Raw genomic sequence first — 23,931 nt, forward strand, 5'->3', positions numbered from 1 at the left:
CTGTATTAGCGGTAACAACCAGCGCTCTGGGATTACCATCTGTATTAGCGGTAACAACCATCGCTCTTGGATTGCCGTCTGTATTGGCGGTAACAACCACCGCTCTGGAATTACCGTCTGTATTAGCGGTAACAACCATCGCTCTGGGATTACCGTCTGTATTGGCGGTAATAACCATCACTCTGGGATTACCGTCTGCATTAGCGGTAACAACCACCGCTCTGGGATTACCGTCAGTGTTAGCGTTAACAACCATCGCTCTGGGATTACCGTCTGTATTGGCGGTAACAACCACCGCTCTGGGATTACCGTCTGTATTGGCGGTAACATCCACCGCTCTGGGATTACCGTCTGTATTAGCGGTAACAACCACCGCTCTGGGATTATTGTCTGTATTAACGGTAACAACCACCTGGGATTACCCACTGTATTAGCGTTAACAACCATCGCTCTGGGATTACCGTCTGTATTAGCGGTAACAACCACCGCTCTGGGATTACAGTCTGTATTAGCGGTAACAACCACCTGGGATTACCGTCTGTATTGGCGGTAACAACCACCGCTCCGGAATTGCCGTCTGTATTGGCGGTAACAACCATCGCTCTAGGATTACCGTCTGTATTAGCGGTAACAACCACCGCTCTGGGATTATTGTCTGCATTAGCGGTAACACCCACCTGGGATAACCCACTGTATTAGCGTTAACAACCATCGCTCTGGGATTACCGTCTGTATTAGCGGTAACAAGCATCGCTCTGGGATTACCGTCTGTATTAGCAGCAACAACCACCTGGGATTACCGTCTGTATTAGCGGTAACAACATCGCTCTGGGATTGCCGTCTGTATTAGCGGCAACAACCATCGCTCTGGGATTGCCGCCTGTATTGGCGGTAAGAACCATCGCTCTGAGATTACCATCTGTATTAGCAGTAACAACCACCTGGGATTACCGTCTGTATTAGCGGTAACAAACATCGCTCTGGGATTGCCGTCTGTATTAGCGGTAACAACCATCGCTCTGGGATTGCCGTCTGTATTGGCGGTAACAACCATCGCTCTGGGATTACCGTCTGTGTTAGCAGCAACAACCACCTGGGATTACCGTCTGTATTAGCGGTAACAACCATCGCTCTGGGATTACCGTCTGAATTAGCGGTAGCAACCACCGCTCTGGGATTGCCGTCTGTATTGGCGGTAATAACCACCGCTCTAGGATTACCGTCTGTATTAGCGGTAACAACCACTGCTCTTTGGTTATTTTCTGTATTAGCGGTAACAACCACCTGGGATAACCCACTGTATTCGCGGGAACAACCACTGCTCTGGGATTACCGTCTGTATTAGCGGTAATAACCACCGCTCTGGGATTACCGTCTGTATTAGCGGTAACAACCATTGCTCTGGGATTACCGACTGTATTAGCGGTAACAACCACCTGGGATTACCGTCTGTATTAGCGGTAACAACCACCGCTCTGGGATTGCAGTCTGTATTGGCGGTAACAACCATCGCTCTGTGATTACCGTCTGAATTAGCGGTAACAACCACCGCTCTGGGATTGCCGTCTGTATTGGCGGTAACAACCATCGCTCTGGGATTACCGTCTGTATTAGGGGTAACAACCACCGCTCTGGGATTGCCGTCTGTATTAGCGGAAACAACCATCGCTCTGGGATTGCCGTCTGTATTAGCGGTAACAACCACCTGGGATTACCGTCTGTATTGGCGGTAACAACCACCGCTCCGGAATTGCCGTCTGTATTGGCGGTAACAACCACCGCTCTAGGATTACCGTCTGTATTAGCGGTAACAACCACCGCTCTGGGATTATTGTCTGCATTAGCGGTAACAACCACCTGGGATAACCCACTGTATTAGCGTTAACAACCATCGCTCTGGGATTACCGTCTGTATTAGCGGTAACAAGCATCGCTCTGGGATTACCGTCTGTATTAGCAGCAACAACCACCTGGGATTACCGTCTGTATTAGCGGTAACAACATCGCTCTGGGATTGCCGTCTGTATTAGCGGCAACAACCATCGCTCTGGGATTACCATCTGTATTAGCAGTAACAACCACCTGGGATTACCGTCTGTATTAGCGGTAACAACCATCGCTCTGGGATTGCCGTCTGTATTAGCGGTAACAACCATCGCTCTGGGATTGCCGTCTGTATTGGCGGTAACAACTATCGCTCTGGGATTACCGTCTGTGTTAGCAGCAACAACCACCTGGGATTACCGTCTGTATTAGCGGTAACAACCATCGCTCTGGGATTACCGTCTGAATTAGCGGTAGCAACCACCGCTCTGGGATTGCCGTCTGTATTGGCGGTAATAACCACCGCTCTAGGATTACCGTCTGTATTAGCGGTAACAACCACTGCTCTTTGGTTATTTTCTGTATTAGCGGTAACAACCATCGCTCTGGGATTACCGTCTGAATTAGCGGTAGCAACCACCGCTCTGGGATTGCCGTCTGTATTGGCGGTAATAACCACCGCTCTAGGATTACCGTCTGTATTAGCGGTAACAACCACTGCTCTTTGGTTATTTTCTGTATTAGCGGTAACAACCACCTGGGATAACCCACTGTATTCGCGGGAACAACCACTGCTCTGGGATTACCGTCTGTATTAGCGGTAATAACCACCGCTCTGGGATTACCGTCTGTATTAGCGGTAACAACCATTGCTCTGGGATTACCGTCTGTATTAGCGGTAACAACCACCTGGGATTACCGTCTGTATTAGCGGTAACAACCACCGCTCTGGGATTGCAGTCTGTATTGGCGGTAACAACCATCGCTCTGTGATTACCGTCTGAATTAGCGGTAACAACCACCGCTCTGGGATTGCCGTCTGTATTGGCGGTAACAACCATCGCTCTGGGATTACCGTCTGTATTAGGGGTAACAACCACCGCTCTGGGATTGCCGTCTGTATTAGCGGAAACAACCATCGCTCTGGGATTGCCGTCTGTATTGGCAGTAAGAACCATCGCTCTGAGATTACCATCTGTATTAGCAGTAACAACCACCTGGGATTACCGTCTGTATTAGCGGTAACAACCATCGCTCTGGGATTGCCGTCTGTATTAGCGGTAACAACCATCGCTCTGGGATTGCCGTCTGTATTGGCGGTAACAACCATCGCTCTGGGATTACCGTCTGTATTAGCGGTAACAACCACCGCTCTGGGATTACCGTCTGTATTAGCTTTAACAACCACCTGGGATTACCGTCTGTTTTAGCGGTAACAACCACCGCTCTGGGATTACCATCTGTATTAGCGGTAACAACCATCGCTCTTGGATTGCCGTCTGTATTGGCGGTAACAACCACCGCTCTGGAATTACCGTCTGTATTAGCGGTAACAACCATCGCTCTGGGATTACCGTCTGTATTGGCGGTAATAACCATCGCTCTGGGATTACCGTCTGCATTAGCGGTAACAACCACCGCTCTGGGATTACCGTCAGTGTTAGCGTTAACAACCATCGCTCTGGGATTACCGTCTGTATCGGCGGTAACAACCACCGCTCTGGGATTACCGTCTGTATTGGCGGTAACATCCACCGCTCTGGGATTACCGTCTGTATTAGCGGTAACAACCACCGCTCTGGGATTATTGTCTGTATTAACGGTAACAACCACCTGGGATTACCCACTGTATTAGCGTTAACAACCATCGCTCTGGGATTACCGTCTGTATTAGCGGTAACAACCACCGCTCTGGGATTACAGTCTGTATTAGCGGTAACAACCACCTGGGATTACCGTCTGTATTGGCGGTAACAACCACCGCTCCGGAATTGCCGTCTGTATTGGCGGTAACAACCACCGCTCTAGGATTACCGTCTGTATTAGCGGTAACAACCACCGCTCTGGGATTATTGTCTGCATTAGCGGTAACAACCACCTGGGATAACCCACTGTATTAGCGTTAACAACCATCGCTCTGGGATTACCGTCTGTATTAGCGGTAACAAGCATCGCTCTGGGATTACCGTCTGTATTAGCAGCAACAACCACCTGGGATTACCGTCTGTATTAGCGGTAACAACATCGCTCTGGGATTGCCGTCTGTATTAGCGGCAACAACCATCGCTCTGGGATTGCCGCCTGTATTGGCGGTAAGAACCATCGCTCTGAGATTACCATCTGTATTAGCAGTAACAACCACCTGGGATTACCGTCTGTATTAGCGGTAACAACCATCGCTCTGGGATTGCCGTCTGTATTAGCGGTAACAACCATCGCTCTGGGATTGCCGTCTGTATTGGCGGTAACAACCATCGCTCTGGGATTACCGTCTGTGTTAGCAGCAACAACCACCTGGGATCACCGTCTGTATTAGCGGTAACAACCATCGCTCTGGGATTACCGTCTGAATTAGCGGTAGCAACCACCGCTCTGGGATTGCCGTCTGTATTGGCGGTAATAACCACCGCTCTAGGATTACCGTCTGTATTAGCGGTAACAACCACTGCTCTTTGGTTATTTTCTGTATTAGCGGTAACAACCACCTGGGATAACCCACTGTATTCGCGGGAACAACCACTGCTCTGGGATTACAATCTGTATTAGCGGTAACAACCACCGCTCTGGGATTACCGTCTGTATTAGCGGTAACAACCATTGCTCTGGGATTACCGTCTGTATTAGCGGTAACAACCACCTGGGATTACCGTCTGTATTAGCGGTAACAACCACCGCTCTGGGATTGCAGTCTGTATTGGCGGTAACAACCATCGCTCTGTGATTACCGTCTGAATTAGCGGTAACAACCACCGCTCTGGGATTGCCGTCTGTATTGGCGGTAACAACCATCGCTCTGGGATTACCGTGTGTATTAGGGGTAACAACCACCGCTCTGGGATTGCCGTCTGTATTAGCGGAAACAACCATCGCTCTGGGATTGCCGTCTGTATTGGCAGTAAGAACCATCGCTCTGAGATTACCATCTGTATTAGCAGTAACAACCACCTGGGATTACCGTCTGTATTAGCGGTAACAACCATCGCTCTGGGATTGCCGTCTGTATTAGCGGTAACAACCATCGCTCTGGGATTGCCGTCTGTATTGGCGGTAACAACCATCCCTCTGGGATTACCGTCTGTGTTAGCAGCAACAACCACCTGGGATTACCGTCTGTATTAGCGGTAACAACAATCGCTCTGGGATTACCGTCTGTATTAGCGGTAACAACCACCGTTCTGGGATTACCCTCTGTATTAGCGGTAACAACCACCTGGAATTACCGTCTGTATTAGCGACAACAACCACCTGGGATTACCGTCTGTATTAGCGGTAACAAACCACCTGGGATTACCGTCTGTATTAGCGGTAACAACCACCTGGGATTACCGTCTGTATTAGCGGTAACATCCACCTGGGATTACCGTCTGTATTAGCGACAAAAAACACCTGGGATTACCGACTGTATTAGCGGTAACAAACCTCCTGGGATTACCGTCTGTATTAGTGGTAAGAACCACCTGGGATTACCGTCTGTATTAGCGGTAACAACCACCGCTCTGGGATTATTGTCTGTATTAGCGGTAACAACCACCACTCTGGGATTGCCGTCTGTATTAGCGGTAACAAACCACCGCTCTGGGATTACCGTCTGTATTAGTGGTAACAACCACCGCTCTCGGATTACCATCTGTATTAGCGGTAACAATCACCGCTCTGGGATTACCATCTGTATTAGCGGTAACAACCACCGCTCTGGGATTATTGTCTGTATTAGCGGTAACAACCACCTGGGATAACCCACTATATTAGCGGTAACAACTACTGCTCTGGGATTACCGTCTGTATTAGCGGTAACAACCACCGCTCTGGGATTACCGTCTGTATTAGCGGTAACAACCATCGCTGTGGGATTACCGTCTGTATTAGCGGTAACAACCAGCTGGGATTACCGTCTGTATTAGCGGTAACAACCACCTGGGATTACCGTCTGTATTAGCGGTAACAACCACCGCTCTGGGATTGCCGTCTGTATTGGCGGTAACAACCATCGCTCTGGGATTACCGTCTGTATTAGCGGTAACAACCACCGCTCTGGGATTGCCGTCTGTATTGGCGGTAAGAACCATCGCTCTGGGATTACCGTCTGTATTAGCGGTAACAACCACCGCTCTGGGATTGCCGTCTGTATTAGCGGGAACAACCACCGCTCTGGGATTACCGTCTGTATTAGCGGTAACAATCACCGCTCTGGGACAACCGTCTTTATTAGCGGTAACAACCACCGCTCTGGGATTATTGTCTGTATTAGTGGTAACAACCACCTGGGATAACCCACTGTATTAGCGGTAACAACCACCGCTCTGGGATTATTGTCAGTATTAGCGGTAACAACCACCACTCTGGGATTGCCGTCTGTATTAGCGGTAACAAACCAGCGCTCTGGGATTACCGTCTGTATTAGCGGTAACAACCACCGCTCTCGGATTACCGTCTGTATTAGCGGTAACAATCACCGCTCTGGGATTACCGTCTGTATTAGCGGTAACAACCACCGCTCTGGGATTATTGTCTGTATTAGCGGTAACAACCACCTGGGATAACCCACTGTATTAGCGGTAACAACCACCGGTCTGGGATTACCGTCTGTATTAGCGGTAACAACCACCGCTCTGGGATTGCCGTCTGTATTGGCAGTAACAACCATCGCTCTGGGATTACCGTCTGTATTAGCGGTAACAACCACCTGGGATTACCGTCTGTATTAGCGGTAACAACCACCGCTCTGGGATTGCAGTCTGTATTGGCGGTAACAACCATCGCTCTGTGATTACCGTCTGAATTAGCGGTAACAACCACCGCTCTGGGATTGCCGTCTGTATTGGCGGTAACAACCATCGCTCTGGGATTACCGTCTGTATTAGGGGTAACAACCACCGCTCTGGGATTGCCGTCTGTATTAGCGGAAACAACCATCGCTCTGGGATTGCCGTCTGTATTGGCAGTAAGAACCATCGCTCTGAGATTACCATCTGTATTAGCAGTAACAACCACCTGGGATTACCGTCTGTATTAGCGGTAACAACCATCGCTCTGGGATTGCCGTCTGTATTAGCGGTAACAACCATCGCTCTGGGATTGCCGTCTGTATTGGCGGTAACAACCATCGCTCTGGGATTACCGTCTGTGTTAGCAGCAACAACCACCTGGGATTACCGTCTGTATTAGCGGTAACAACCATCGCTCTGGGATTACCGTCTGTATTAGCGGTAACAACCACCGTTCTGGGATTACCCTCTGTATTAGCGGTAACAACCACCTGGGATTACCGTCTGTATTAGCGACAACAACCACCTGGGATTACCGTCTGTATTAGCGGTAACAAACCACCTGGGATTACCGTCTGTATTAGCGGTAACAACCACCTGGGATTACCGTCTGTATTAGCGGTAACATCCACCTGGGATTACCGTCTGTATTAGCGACAAAAACCACCTGGGATTACCGACTGTATTAGCGGTAACAAACCTCCTGGGATTACCGTCTGTATTAGTGGTAAGAACCACCTGGGATTACCGTCTGTATTAGCGGTAACAACCACCGCTCTGGGATTATTGTCTGTATTAGCGGTAACAACCACCACTCTGGGATTGCCGTCTGTATTAGCGGTAACAAACCACCGCTCTGGGATTACCGTCTGTATTAGTGGTAACAACCACCGCTCTCGGATTACCATCTGTATTAGCGGTAACAATCACCGCTCTGGGATTACCATCTGTATTAGCGGTAACAACCACCGCTCTGGGATTATTGTCTGTATTAGCGGTAACAACCACCTGGGATAACCCACTGTATTAGCGGTAACAACTACTGCTCTGGGATTACCGTCTGTATTAGCGGTAACAACCACCGCTCTGGGATTACCGTCTGTATTAGCGGTAACAACCATCGCTGTGGGATTACCGTCTGTATTAGCGGTAACAACCAGCTGGGATTACCGTCTGTATTAGCGGTAACAACCACCTGGGATTACCGTCTGTATTAGCGGTAACAACCACCGCTCTGGGATTGCCGTCTGTATTGGCGGTAACAACCATCGCTCTGGGATTACCGTCTGTATTAGCGGTAACAACCACCGCTCTGGGATTGCCGTCTGTATTGGCGGTAAGAACCATCGCTCTGGGATTACCGTCTGTATTAGCGGTAACAACCACCGCTCTGGGATTGCCGTCTGTATTAGCGGTAACAACCACCGCTCTGGGATTACCGTCTGTATTAGCGGTAACAATCACCGCTCTGGGACAACCGTCTTTATTAGCGGTAACAACCACCGCTCTGGGATTATTGTCTGTATTAGTGGTAACAACCACCTGGGATAACCCACTGTATTAGCGGAAACAACCATCGCTCTGGGATTGCCGTCTGTATTGGCAGTAAGAACCATCGCTCTGAGATTACCATCTGTATTAGCAGTAACAACCACCTGGGATTACCGTCTGTATTAGCGGTAACAACCATCGCTCTGGGATTGCCGTCTGTATTAGCGGTAACAACCATCGCTCTGGGATTGCCGTCTGTATTGGCGGTAACAACCATCGCTCTGGGATTACCGTCTGTGTTAGCAGCAACAACCACCTGGGATTACCGTCTGTATTAGCGGTAACAACCATCGCTCTGGGATTACCGTCTGTATTAGCGGTAACAACCACCGTTCTGGGATTACCCTCTGTATTAGCGGTAACAACCACCTGGGATTACCGTCTGTATTAGCGACAACAACCACCTGGGATTACCGTCTGTATTAGCGGTAACAAACCACCTGGGATTACCGTCTGTATTAGCGGTAACAACCACCTGGGATTACCGTCTGTATTAGCGGTAACATCCACCTGGGATTACCGTCTGTATTAGCGACAAAAACCACTTGGGATTACCGACTGTATTAGCGGTAACAAACCTCCTGGGATTACCGTCTGTATTAGTGGTAAGAACCACCTGGGATTACCGTCTGTATTAGCGGTAACAACCACCGCTCTGGGATTATTGTCTGTATTAGCGGTAACAACCACCACTCTGGGATTGCCGTCTGTATTAGCGGTAACAAACCACCGCTCTGGGATTACCGTCTGTATTAGTGGTAACAACCACCGCTCTCGGATTACCATCTGTATTAGCGGTAACAATCACCGCTCTGGGATTACCATCTGTATTAGCGGTAACAACCACCGCTCTGGGATTATTGTCTGTATTAGCGGTAACAACCACCTGGGATAACCCACTGTATTAGCGGTAACAACTACTGCTCTGGGATTACCGTCTGTATTAGCGGTAACAACCACCGCTCTGGGATTACCGTCTGTATTAGCGGTAACAACCATCGCTGTGGGATTACCGTCTGTATTAGCGGTAACAACCAGCTGGGATTACCGTCTGTATTAGCGGTAACAACCACCTGGGATTACCGTCTGTATTAGCGGTAACAACCACCGCTCTGGGATTGCCGTCTGTATTGGCGGTAACAACCATCGCTCTGGGATTACCGTCTGTATTAGCGGTAACAACCACCGCTCTGGGATTGCCGTCTGTATTGGCGGTAAGAACCATCGCTCTGGGATTACCGTCTGTATTAGCGGTAACAACCACCGCTCTGGGATTGCCGTCTGTATTAGCGGTAACAACCACCGCTCTGGGATTACCGTCTGTATTAGCGGTAACAATCACCGCTCTGGGACAACCGTCTTTATTAGCGGTAACAACCACCGCTCTGGGATTATTGTCTGTATTAGTGGTAACAACCACCTGGGATAACCCACTGTATTAGCGGTAACAACCACCGCTCTGGGATTATTGTCAGTATTAGCGGTAACAACCACCACTCTGGGATTGCCGTCTGTATTAGCGGTAACAAACCAGCGCTCTGGGATTACCGTCTGTATTAGCGGTAACAACCACCGCTCTCGGATTACCGTCTGTATTAGCGGTAACAATCACCGCTCTGGGATTACCGTCTGTATTAGCGGTAACAACCACCGCTCTGGGATTGCCGTCTGTATTGGCAGTAACAACCATCGCTCTGGGATTGCCGTCTGTATTGGCAGTAACAACCACCACTCTGGGATTGCCGTCTGTATTAGCGGTAACAAACCAGCGCTCTGGGATTACCGTCTGTATTAGCGGTAACAACCACCTGGGATAACCCACTGTATTAGCGGTAACAATCACCGCTCTGGGATTACCGTCTCTATTAGCGGTAACAACCACCGCTCTGGGATTGCCGTCTGTATTGGCAGTAACAACCATCGCTCTGGGATTACCGTCTGTATTAGCGGTAACAACCACCGCTCTGGGAATGCCGTCTGTATTAGCGGTAACAACCACTAATCTGGTATTACCGTCTGTATTAGCGGTAACAATCACCGCTCTGGGACAACCGTCTGTATTAGCGGTAACAACCACGGCTCTGGGATTACCGTCTGTATTAGCGGTAACAACCACCGCTCTGGGATTACCGTCTGTATTAGCGGTAACAACCATTGCTCTGGGATTACCGTCTGTATTAGCGGTAACAACCACCTGGGATTACCGTCTGTTTTAGCGGTAACAACTACCGCTCTGGGATTGCCGTCTGTATTGGTGGTAACAACCATCGCTCTGGGATTACCGTCTGTATTTGCGGTAACAAGCACCGCTCTGGGATTGCCATCTGTATTGGCGGTAACAATCATCGCTCTGGGATTACCGTCTGTATTAGCGGTAACAACCACCGCTCTGGGATTGCCGTCTGCATTAGCGGTAACAACCATCGCTCTGGGATTGCCGTCTGTATTGGCGGTAACAACCATCGCTCTGGGATTACCGTCTGTATTAGCAGTAACAACCACCTGGGATTACCGTCTGTATTAGCGGTAACAACATCGCTCTGGGATTGCCGTCTGTATTAGCGGCAACAACCATCGCTCTGGGATTGCCGCCTGTATTGGCGGTAACAACCATCGCTCTGGGATTACAGTCTGTATTAGCGGTAACAACCACCGCTCTGGGATTGCCGTCTGTATTCGCGGTAACAACCACCACTCTGGGATTACCGTCTGTATTAGCGGTAACAACCACCGCTCTGGGATTACGGTCTGTATTGGCGGTAACAACCATCGTTCTGGGATTACCGTCTGTATTAGCGGTAACAACCACCGCTCTGGGATTACCGTCTGTATTAGCGGTAACAACCACCGCTCTGGGATTGCTTTCTGTATTAACGGTAACAACCACCGCTCTGGGATTACCGTCTGTATTAGCGGTAACAACCAGCGCTCTGGGATTACCATCTGTATTAGCGGTAACAACCAGCGCTCTGGGATTACCATCTGTATTAGCGGTAACAACCATCGCTCTGGGATTACCGTCTGTATTAGCGGTAACAACCACCTGGGATTACTGTCTGTATTGGCGATAACAACCATCGCTCTGGGAGTACCGTCTGTATTGGCGGTAACAACCACCGCTCTGGGATTACCGTCTGTATTAGTGGTAACAACCACCTGGGATTACCGTCTGTATTAGCGGTAACAACCACTCTGGGATTACCGTCTGTATTGGCGGTAACAACCACCGCTCTGGGATTGCCGTCTGTATTAGCGGTAACAACCACCGCTCTGGGATTACCGTCTGTATTAGCGGTAACAACCACCTGGGATTACTGTCTGTATTGGCGGTAACAACCATCGCTCTGGGATTACCGTCTGTATTAGCGGTAACAACCACCGCTCTGGGATTACCGTCTGTATTAGCGGGAACAACCACCTGGGATTACTGTCTGTATTGGCGGTAACAACCATCGCTCTGGGATTACCGTCTTTATTGGCGGTAACAATCACTGCTCTGGGATTACCGTCTGTATTAGCGGTAACAACCACCTGGGATTACTGTCTGTATTGGCGGTAACAACCATCGCTCTGGGATTATCGTCTGTATTGGCGGTAACAACCACCGCTCTGGGATTACCGTCTGTATTGGCGGTAACAACCACCTGGGATTACCGTCTGTATTAGCGGTAACAACCACCTGGGATTACCGTCTGTATTAGCGGTAACAACCACCTGGGATTACCGTCTGTATTAGCGGTAACAACCACCGCTCTGGGATTACCGTCTGTATTAGCGGTAACAACCACTGCTCTGGGATTACCGTCTGTATTAGCGGTAACAACCACCGCTCTGGGATTACCGTCTGTATTGGCGGTAACAACCACCTGGGATTACCGTCTGTATTAGCGGTAACGACCACCGCTCTGGGATTACCGTCTGTATTGGCGGTAACAACCACCTGGGATTACCGTCTGTATTGGCTGTAACAACCATCGCTCTGGGATTGCCGTCTGTATTGGTGGTAACAACCATCGCTCTGGGATTACCGTCTGTATTAGCGGTAACAAGCACCGCTCTGGCATTGCCATCTGTATTGGCGGTAACAATCATCGCTCTGGGATTACCGTCTGTATTAGCGGTAACAACCACCGCTCTGGGATTGCCGTCTGCATTAGCGGTAACAACCATCGCTCTGGGATTGCCGTCTGTATTGGCGGTAACAACCATCGCTCTGGGATTACCGTCTGTATTAGCAGTAACAACCACCTGGGATTACCGTCTGTATTAGCGGTAACAACATCGCTCTGGGATTGCCGTCTGTATTAGCGGCAACAACCATCGCTCTGGGATTGCCGTCTGTATTGGCGGTAACAACCATCGCTCTGGGATTACCGTCTGTATTAGTAGTAACAACCACCTGGGATTACCGTCTGTATTAGCGGTAACAACCATCGCTCTGGGATTACAGTCTGTATTAGCGGTAACAACCACCGCTCTGGGATTGCCGTCTGTATTCGCGGTAACAACCACCGCTCTGGGATTACCGTCTGTATTAGCGGTAACAACCACCGCTCTGGGATTACGGTCTGTATTGGCGGTAACAACCATCGTTCTGGGATTACCGTCTGTATTAGCGGTAACAACCATCGCTCTGGGATTACCGTCTGTATTAGCGGTAACAACCACCGCTCTGAACAAAGAACAAAGAAATGTACAGCACAGGAACAGGCCCTTCGGCCCTCCAAGCCCGTGCCGACCATACTGCCCGACTAAGCTACAATCTTCTACCCTTCCTGGGTCCGTATCCTTCTATTCCCATCCTATTCATATATTTGTCAAGATTTGGGATTGCTTTCTGTATTAACGGTAACAACCACCGCTCTGGGATTACCGTCTGTATTAGCGGTAACAACCAGCGCTCTGGGATTACCATCTGTATTAGCGGTAACAACCATCGCTCTGGGATTACCGTCTGTATTGGCGGTATTAACCATCGCTCTGGGATTACCGTCTGTATTAGTGGTAACAACCACCTGGGATTACTGTCTGTATTGGCGGTAACAACCATCGCTCTGGGATTACCGTCTGTATTGGCGGTAACAACCACCGCTCTGGGATTACCGTCTGTATTAGCGGTAACAACCACCTGGGATTACCGTCTGTATTAGCGGTAACAACCACTCTGGGATTACCGTCTGTATTGGCGGTAACAACCACCGCTCTGGGATTGCCGTCTGTATTAGCGGTAACAACCACCGCTCTGGGATTACCGTCTGTATTAGCGGTAACAACCACCGCTCTGGGATTACCGTCTGTATTAGCGGTAACAACCACCGCTCTGGGATTGCCGTCTGTATTGGCGGTAACAACCACCGCTCTGGGATTGCCGTCTGTATTCGCGGTAACAACCACCGCTCTGGGATTACCGTCTGTATTAGCGGTAACAACCACCGCTCTGGGATTGCCGTCTGTATTAGCGGCAACAACCATCGCTCTGGGATTGCCGTCTGTATTGGCGGTAACAACCATCGCTCTGGGATTACCGTCTGTATTAGTAGTAACAACCACCTGGGATTACCGTCTGTATTAGCGGTAACAACCATCGCTCTGGGATTACAGTCTGTATTAGCGGTAACAACCACCGCTCTGGGATTGCCGTCTGTATTCGCGGTAACAACCACCGCTCTGGGATTACCGTCTGTATTAGCGGTAACAACCACCGCTCTGGGATTACGGTCTGTATTGGCGGTAACAACCATCGTTCTGGGATTACCGTCTGTATTAGCGGTAACAACCATCGCTCTGGGATTACCGTCTGTATTAGCGGTAACAACCACCGCTCTGAACAAAGAACAAAGAAATGTACAGCACAGGAACAGGCCCTTCGGCCCTCCAAGCCCGTGCCGACCATACTGCCCGACTAAGCTACAATCTTCTACCCTTCCTGGGTCCGTATCCTTCTATTCCCATCCTATTCATATATTTGTCAAGATTTGGGATTGCTTTCTGTATTAACGGTAACAACCACCGCTCTGGGATTACCGTCTGTATTAGCGGTAACAACCAGCGCTCTGGGATTACCATCTGTATTAGCGGTAACAACCATCGCTCTGGGATTACCGTCTGTATTGGCGGTATTAACCATCGCTCTGGGATTACCGTCTGTATTAGTGGTAACAACCACCTGGGATTACTGTCTGTATTGGCGGTAACAACCATCGCTCTGGGATTACCGTCTGTATTGGCGGTAACAACCACCGCTCTGGGATTACCGTCTGTATTAGCGGTAACAACCACCTGGGATTACCGTCTGTATTAGCGGTAACAACCACTCTGGGATTACCGTCTGTATTGGCGGTAACAACCACCGCTCTGGGATTGCCGTCTGTATTAGCGGTAACAACCACCGCTCTGGGATTACCGTCTGTATTAGCGGTAACAACCACCGCTCTGGGATTACCGTCTGTATTAGCGGTAACAACCACCGCTCTGGGATTGCCGTCTGTATTGGCGGTAACAACCACCGCTCTGGGATTGCCGTCTGTATTCGCGGTAACAACCACCGCTCTGGGATTACCGTCTGTATTAGCGGTAACAACCACCGCTCTGGGATTACCGTCTGTATTGGCGGTAACAACCACCTGGGATTACCGTCTTTATTGGCGGTAACAACCACCTGGGATTACTGTCTGTATTGGCGGTAACAACCATCGCTCTGGGATTACCGTCTTTATTGGCGGTAACAACCACCGCTCTGGGATTACCGTCTGTATTAGCGGTAACAAACCACCGCTCTGGGATTATCGCCGGTATTATTGGTGACAAACCGCCGCTCCTGATTATTGAGGCCCAGTTTACCACGTGATCGCGCCGCGCATTCCCGTCGGCGGCACATGCGCGCGCCCGGCCACCGTTCAACGGTCGGAGGTTGTGACCCTGGGCGCGGAGATGACGATTGCGGGAATCGTGTCTCTTCGGACGCAGCGGCCTAGTCGGCTCCGACTCCGCGATCAACGCTGCCCCCGGATGAAGACACAAAGTGCATCCCGTCCACGGGTCACGGAACCGCGGTAAGAGCGCTGGATCGAGGGAGAGGAGGGCCGGGATCAAGCCTGGATCGAGGGAGGAGGGCCGGGATAAAGCCTGGATCGTGGGCGAGGAGGGCCGGGATAAAGCCTGGATCGTGGGCGAGGAGGGCCGGGGTAAAGTCTGGATCGTGGGCGAGGAGGGCCGGGATAAAGCCTGGATCGTGGGCGAGGAGGGCCGGGGTAAAGCCTGGATCGTGGGCGAGGAGGGCCGGGGTAAAGCCTGGATCGTGGGCGAGGAGGGCCGGGATAAAGCCTGGATCGTGGGCGAGGAGGGCCGGGGTAAAGCCTGGATCGTGGGCGAGGAGGGCCGGGATAAAGCCTGGATCGTGGTTCAGGAGGGAAACAGGCACCGTGGAACGGGGTGAATCGCTTAAGTTCCACTTATTCGGTATGATAAGGAGGGAGGAATCGCTTTCTGCAACTCCAACATCTTTGTAAAAGAGAAACGTTTATTCCACGATATTTAGTATCACTTCGCCTTATGCGTGTGGCCCGGTTTAAATCGTAAACGCAGTGAAAATATAGTCCAGTCATTGTCTAATGACTCTGTAAACTGATCTGGCAAGAAATATTACCAGATTAATGGCCCTTTCTTTTTAGTGAAATGTGAAAAGCGATTTCCCACACACCGTGTGTTTCTGATTGATTAATATTAATATGCTCTATCCTGTGAATAATACAAAGCACATGGAAACGATTAAGTAAACACTCGTTTATTAACGAATGGCATCCTGAACTTAAATTTACAACATTGAATAGTTCTGCATGTTAACCAAGTAACTTGAAGATCAAAGACTTCAATCTGAATATCATCCTTCTGTTTTATTCCTGCCCAATCATTGGTAACAAAATCAGGATTTGCTAGACTTAGTGTCTGACAGGATCCCAGAAATATCAAGCTTCTGTCTATTTGTTAGTTTTCTGACATTTTCTATTTTGGTGACTTTGGTGCATTATTACTGCTCCTGGGGATTTTGTTTTATTAAAAATTCTGTATGTAACATGTGCATCTTATTGTCACTTTTTCAGCAAAGTTATTGTATCAACATTTAAAATGGACATTTTCCATTGTCAGCATTAATGATGAGGAAATTCTGAAATCCCTGTCCGCATTCTGTGTTTTAGTCTTTGTTCAAGATTGTGTCCTCTCATTGTGTTAGAATTTGCAAGCTTATTTTCTTTTCCCTAACAATTGAAAGAAACTAGAGGTTGAATTGTCAAAGCTTTATGTTAAACTAGATTATCATTGTATGAAGTCTTACAACACCAGGTTAAAGTCCAACAGGTTTGTTTCGATGTCACTAGCTTTCGGAGCGCTGCTCCTTCCTCAGGCGAATGAAGAGGTCTGTTCCAGAAACACATATATAGATAAATTCAAAGATGCCAAACAATGCTAGGAATGCGACCATTAGCAGGTGATTAAATCCTTACAGATCTTTGGATTGTAAGGATTTAATCACCTGCTAATGGTCGCATTCCTAGCATTGTTTGGCATCTTTGAATTTGTCTGTATATGTGTTTCTGGAACAGACCTCTTCATTCACCTGAGGAAGGAGCAGCGCTCCGAAAGCTAGTGACATCGAAACAAACCTGTTGGACTTTAACCTGGTGTTGTAAGACTTCGTACTGTGCTCACCCCAGTCCAACGCCGGCATCTCCACATCATAGATTATCATTAAAACAGGATGTAACTCAGTTATCAATTCAACTGCCAGGAAGACAAAACCGGTCAGGTCATCTGCCAGGAAGACAAAACCGGCCAGGTCATCAACCTGAGAAGTTAACTCTTTCTCTCCACAGATGCTGTGTAACCTATTGCGTATTTCCAACATTTTGTGTTTTTATTTCAGGTTTCCAGCTTCAGCATTTTACTTTTGTACCTCTTAACTGTGGTATGTTTCACAGGAGACCACACGGGATGCCATACAATCTCCTGTTTAGCAATGGTGCAGTGGGAAATTTTGATTTGCAGCAGCTCTAAGAAAATCTGTTGCCATATCATTTCTAAATCTACTATTACATTGTTTTCCTATGTATTAATCATTTTAGTCCCCAAACTGTACTTTTTAAGTGAAAGATATTAGTTCCAGCAGGCATTTCATTTTGACCTATGTGGTATTTTGAAATGTTAGTCTTTAGCGTAGCTAGAATTTCATTTTGTAACAGTTTAATTACTTAATTAAATCCTATTAAAAATATGAATTACGGAAGACTACGGATAGATGGCATGTGGAGGTATCACCGCTTTTCTTGATTTATATTTATAACCAAAACCTGGGCGCACAGGGCATAATTTCAAAATTTGAAGATGATGCAAGACTTGGAAGTATTGTGAACTGTGTGGACAGTGACAGACTTCAAGATCATGCAGATAGGCTAGTGTAATGGTGTTACTAATTTAATGAATGAGGCTGTTTTTATGATATGATGTTATGTCCCAACAGTGTCGCCAATACTGTGGGTGTTTCTATTTCTCTTACTGAACCACAAGGCTTTCCCGTATATTGATCAAATGACCACGCAACCAGTTAGTTAGTTCAAAAGATGGTTTATTTACATACACAAGGGTTACTTTGACATGCAAACACAATATCTACCCGAGTTAAACTACATCTATCAGCTACAATAACCTATACTTAACTTCAGGGCGACCGGCACTGTGCAAATGGATAAGGCCTTTATCTAGATCTCAGGTGGCTGGTTTGAAGAAGTGGCTCTGTCTCTGCTGGGGTCATCCGTCAGGTAGCGATCGTTGGTCTTCAACTTGGCTGTCTGGTTGTTATGCTGCAGTTGGGCTGGCACAGGCCGGATCCAAAAGAGGCTGGCACAGGCCGCGTCCAAAAGAGGCTGGCACAGGCCGGGTCCAAAAGAGACCGAACACATGGCTGTGTCTCTTTTTATCCCTCTGGGATTTTGTGTTCTTTGGGGCGGTCCTTAATTTTGGATCCAATAGTTCGACAGAGCTCTGATCATTGCCTTCGATTTTGGCCAGTAAAGGAGCGGGTGACTTGGTGGCTGGGCATGTCCTTAGCGGTCATTGACCTTGGCTGTTGGGCTCTCTTAATAAAGGGGGGTGGTGCCGATCACTCTGTGCCTGTATCGGTTTCTTGAGTGCAGTCCTATTCTGGGGAAATAGGCCATTAGAATGCAAACGAGCGGGGGGGGGGGTTTCGATCAGGTCTAGCTATCTGGGTTGCAAATTCACACAAGCTCTGTATCTGTCTGAGTCCTGGGTTGGCCACAATTCCCATGGTCCTTTGCAGGTGGCCATCTCAGATGGCTACAATGGGTAGACAAAATTTAATGTAGAGATGTGTGAAGTGATAAATTGATTAGAGGAACGTGGAGAGGTGACAAAAAATAAAGGGTAAATCCTAAAGGAATTGCAGTAACAGAGGGACTAAGGTGGAAATGTGCATACACCATTGAAAATGGCAGGACAGGTTGAGAAAGCAGTTAATAAATTGTGCTGAATCCTGTGTTTTATAGATAGCGGCACAGAGTACAAAAGCAAGTTATGAACCTTTGTAAAATACTGATTCAGCCTCAGCAGGAAGACTAATGGTTTGGAAATGCTGCAGAAAAGAGGTACAAGATTGGTTCTGAAGATGAGAGACTTCAGTTATGTGGATCGATTGGCTGTTCTTGGAGAAGCGCAGGTTGAGATGGGATTTCGTAGGCATGTTCAGAATCAAGAGGGGGCTGGAGAGCGTAAATGGGGAAAAACTGTTCCCGTTAGCAGAAGGTCGAGAACCCAAGGTGATTAACAAAAGAACCAGAACTGACATGAAAAAAAACCTCTTTATGCAACAAGTGGTTTGGATCAGGAATGCACTGCCAGAGCGGCACTCTATGGCGGAGACAGATTCAGTTATAGTTTTCAAAGGGGAACTGGATAATTATCTGAAGATAAATTTATTTTACTGGGTTACAGGTCAAAAGAGGGAGGAGTGGGACTAGCTGAGTCACTGTAACAGAACTGACAAAGACAATGTGCTGTAATTCTGGTACAGGGTATAGCCGTTGCTTTGATTTTAAAATTCTCATCCTTTGTTTTCAAATCTCTTTGTGGCTTCTCCTCCCTATCTCTGTAATCTCCACCAGTCTAACCCTAACCCATTTGAGATATCTTCACTTTTTTTATTTCTGACCTCTTGAGTATTGCTAACTTTACTCACGCCAGCATTTGTGGCCATGCCATCAACTGCCAAAAACCAAAGGTGTAGAATTTCATCTGTAAATCTCTCAGCCAGTGAGGCCAGTTGGCTTGCAATGTGATGAGCATTTGGGAGGGAGGGGTTGATGAGAAGTCCACAGAAGTTGTATTGCTGCTACTTGGCTTCAGAGTGTGGTGTGTCCATCACAGTTGGCCTGTTGGTTTATATGGACTGTGTACTCACTGATAACATTATAGTATAAGCTATATTTTGTAACTTGTGTTATCCATAAAAACCTGTGTACATCTGTGAAGATATAGCTGGGGTATTATTGTCTATTTTTTTCATGTGAAAAAATGTTTTATTCTTTTGTTAAAGGTTAATTGGAAGTCATGTGATTCTGTTCATCCACATCTTTGAAATTCCCCACCCTATTCTCTCCCCGGCAGCCGAGATGGGTGGGGTAAGGCCTTTAAGTGGCCATTAAGAAATCCCTTAAGGACCTTAATAGACTCATGGGTGGGTTCCCCGCTTCAAGGCCCTCCCCTCCCAAAGGTGAAATTGCGTCTGGTTTCTGGTGGTGAGGGTCCCGGGGGGGGGGGGGGGGGTGAAAGAAGATCCCATCCATTATGCCTCCTCCCCCGCATCAAAACCTGGGGGGGGGGGGACATCATAAAATTTTGCCCCAAGTTTGATCTGAACATGGTTCTGTACAAATTTAACACAACTTTTCTGCTATTCAATTTTGTCCCTCTAGAAATGAACCCCAGTGCTTTGTTTGCTTTTTTTGTGGCCTTATTAACCTGTGTAAATGCTTTTAGTAGAAATTCAAAGTACAAAGGCTTTCCTCTTGATGTGAAATGTGATGAAGCTTTCCATTCATCACACCGACAATACTCTTAAAAATAACTAGTGTTCAGTTGCCTAGTTTATCTTTTTGCAAAAATATTAAAATTGTCTCTGGAATGTCTTGTGTATCATATAGCAAAATTGAGTTATAATTTTTAACATGTCCATAAATGATAAATTAGGCTACAAAAAGACATGCGGCATTTCTTAGTCTAGCTAGTGAAGTTGTCATCATAAATCATGTTAGCAGCTGTATGTTCTAATTTAGATGATAAATTGGCCCTTGCCACAGGGGCATCGTGGTTCGAGCTGTCCAGTGGACCTGACCATGCCCTTGTTCTCTAAAGAAGCAGAAGAGTGGTCAGAGATTTAATTCTGTTTCAGTTGTCTCTGTGGTATCGTAATTTTAGTGTGGGTCAAAGTTTTGAAATGAACTTGCAGTAAAAATGCCACTCTGGTTGTATTGGGACCAGTGTTACTACGATGTGGAGCCATGACCTTTGTACTTTGGACATTAATCTTTCAACAGATTTGCATATGTCATCGGACTGGTTAGGTTTTTTATTATATGGATATGTAGGGCATCAGTTTAAATAAACCCCCTTTAGTTCATAATGACTTTATTGTGTTTGATCATTGGTAAATTGATAAACATCCTTATATTTAAACTGTATCTATATTACAATGAATTAGTTTGTAGAAGCAGGATTTTCTCCAAACCATACCGTTTACTTGTTTGAACTTGTGTTTCTGATGAGGTAATATACCAGATTTATCTTGACCCTATCTTTCGCTATTTTATACTACTGTCATGGGTCATATTCTTTATTTCAAGGCTGAAAATCCATGAAAATCCAGTCTTCCTTATAACTTAGATGTTTTACACATGGATCAGCTTGATTTTTTAAGCACTGCTGCTTCCCAGTGCTAGAATGTGGCTCTTATTTCATGATGAACTGTGTACATTCAATGTACACTCTGACCAGAGCACTGTATATATGCATTCTGCTGTTTTAGCTATTAACGTTCTATTAGTTTTATTTCTTCGTCTCTATTGATTGAATATATTAAGCATTTTGTCTATTCACAGAGTTCTTTCAACAGCACTTATGGAATATTTTTGTCACCCAGTTTTTCCTTTAGTATGTTGAATTCTTGATACGTTTCTGTATTAGACTTCATTTTGTATTTTTGTGCCCACAAACATAATTTTGTCAAACCGATCTTGTAATCTCTGAGCTAACTCCTTTGATTGCTTAAAAACTTGAGTAGTTGCAACTTCACACAAGAAAGCCCGTGCTCTTTTTTGACACTGAATGTTGCTGTAATGTTCAGGGAAGATTCATTCAACTTATATTTGAGATGACGGTTATCTTGTGAGAAAAGGTTTGATCCGTATCTATTGGAGTTTAGAAGAATAAGAGGTGACCTTATTGAAACATGAGGGGCGAAATTCTCCCCCAACGGCGGGATGTCTGCCGACTGGCGCCAAAGACGGCGCCAATCAGACGGGCATCGCGCCGGCCCAAAGGTGCGGAATGCTGCAATGCTCCGCATCTTTGGCGGCCTAGCCCCACCATTGAGGGGCTAGGCCGACGCCGGAGGGATTTCCGCCCCGCCAGCTGGCGGAAATGGCGTTTGTTGCCCCGCCAGCTGGAGCGGAAATTCGGCGCATGCGCGGGAGCGTCAGCGGCCGCTGTCAGTTTCCCGGCGCATGCGCGGGAGCGCCAGCGGCCGCTGTCAGTTTCCCGCGCATGCGCAGTGGGGAGAGTCTCTTCCGCCTCCGCCATGGTGGAGGCCGTGGCGGAGGCGGAAGGGAAAGAGTGCCCCCACGGCACAGGCCCGCCCGCGGATCGGTGGGCCCCGATCGCGGGCCAGGCCACCGAGGGGGCACCCCCCGGGGTCAGATCGCCCCGCGCCCCCCCCCAGGACCCCGGAGCCCGCCCACGCCGCCTGGTCCCGCCGGTAAATACCAGGTTTGATTTACGCCGGCGGGACAGGCAATTTCTGGGCGGGACTTCGGCCCATCCGGGCCGTAGAATTGAACGGGGGGTCCCGCCAACCGGCGCGGCCCGATTCCCGCCCCCACCCAATCTCTGGTACCGGAGACTTCGGCGGGGGCGGGATTCACGGCGGCCTACGGCCATTCTCCGACCCGGCGGGGGGTCAGAGAATGACGCCCGAGATCCTGAGCGGAGTTGACAGGGTGGATGCGAGAGGATGATTCCCCTTATGAGAAAGATTGGAAATGGGGGACACAGTTTAAAAATAAGGGATTTCTGTTTAAGAAGGTGATGAGAACCTTCTTCTCTGAGGGTTGTTAATCTTTGAAATTTTCTTTCCCAGAGAGCAGTGGAGGAAGGTCATTGAATGAATTTAAGGCTGAGTTAGATCCTTGATTGACATGGGAGTCAAAAGGTATAAGAAGATAACAGGAAAGTAGAATTGAGGCCCTAATCAGATCAACCATGGTGGAGCACGCTCAAGTGGTTGAATGGTCTACTACTCCTATTTTGCATGTACAGATGTATTTTCATTTAAAAAAATGTTTCTTAACTACTGCCTTATACAAGCTTGGGACTATAAATTGACCATCAATACACATTGTCCATTGTAGCTATTTGTTTAACATTTTATTAGCATTGTACAATGTATCCCCTTTCACAATTAGTAATGAAGGTGAACAATTATCAGTGTTGAATAGGAACAGCAAATAAACCATGAAAATAAAGCAAAAAATGCAGAATAGGTTCCTCAGCTTCTGAAAGGAGACCAATTTGTTGTTTTGAATGTACACCTTTGTTTGAACTTGGAAGATTAAAATCATGACTTAATTAACTTGTATGTTATTATTAACTATTACAGATGGCAAATATTTTCATCAGACCTCTGATTCACGCAATTTAAAAATTACTCCTGTTGGAAACACAAGATGTTTGGATTGACCCTTTATCTACCATAATGCTCTTTTGGTGAATCTGAAGAAGGTAAAATTATATATTTGTTTCTTATGATTCATAAAACCTGCAAGAGAAAGTCTACAAAGGATTCCATTGAGTAGCTTTGAAAAAAACTTGTTTAAAGGTTTTTAAGTGTATGTCATTAAAATATTTCTGTGTTTGAGTTGGATTTGAATTTTACTGGAACAATGATGAATATCAATGCCGTTTACCCATCTGATATTATAATGATGATATCATTTATAAATTCTGAGTTTCCAGCAGCAAAATATCCAGAACCTCAAAATACATATTTTCAAACAAAGAACTGTGACCATTGAGGTAACGTTTTAAAAATTAATTTACAGTATGTGAGTGTCACTGGTTAGGGCAGCATTTATTGCCATCCCTAGTTGCCCTTCAGAAGGTGGTGTTGAGCTGTCTTCTTGAACCACTGCAGTCCATGTGGTATGTTATTCGGGGGGGGTGGGGGGGGGGGGGGGGGAGTTCCAGTATTTTGACCCAGCGACAGTGAGGGAATGCCGATTTGTTTCCA

At 47.4% G+C, this 23,931-nt stretch overlaps 1 long non-coding RNA gene across 22 annotated transcripts in view; it reads left to right on the forward strand.

The window, feature by feature from the left end:
• Positions 1-15,251: 15,251 nt before the first annotated feature.
• LOC140385455 (uncharacterized) overlaps positions 15,252-23,931 on the forward strand; it is a 79,610-nt gene continuing 70,930 nt past the window's right edge. For all 22 annotated transcript variants that reach the window (XR_011933366.1, XR_011933364.1, XR_011933367.1 and 19 more), the window contains exons 1-2: positions 15,252-15,412; positions 23,302-23,423. This is a non-coding gene — a long non-coding RNA (uncharacterized lncRNA). The remainder of the gene's footprint in view (positions 15,413-23,301; positions 23,424-23,931) is intronic.

Source organism: Scyliorhinus torazame, chromosome 11 (assembly GCF_047496885.1).
Source record: "Scyliorhinus torazame isolate Kashiwa2021f chromosome 11, sScyTor2.1, whole genome shotgun sequence".
Classification (NCBI taxonomy): Eukaryota; Metazoa; Chordata; class Chondrichthyes; order Carcharhiniformes; family Scyliorhinidae; genus Scyliorhinus; species Scyliorhinus torazame.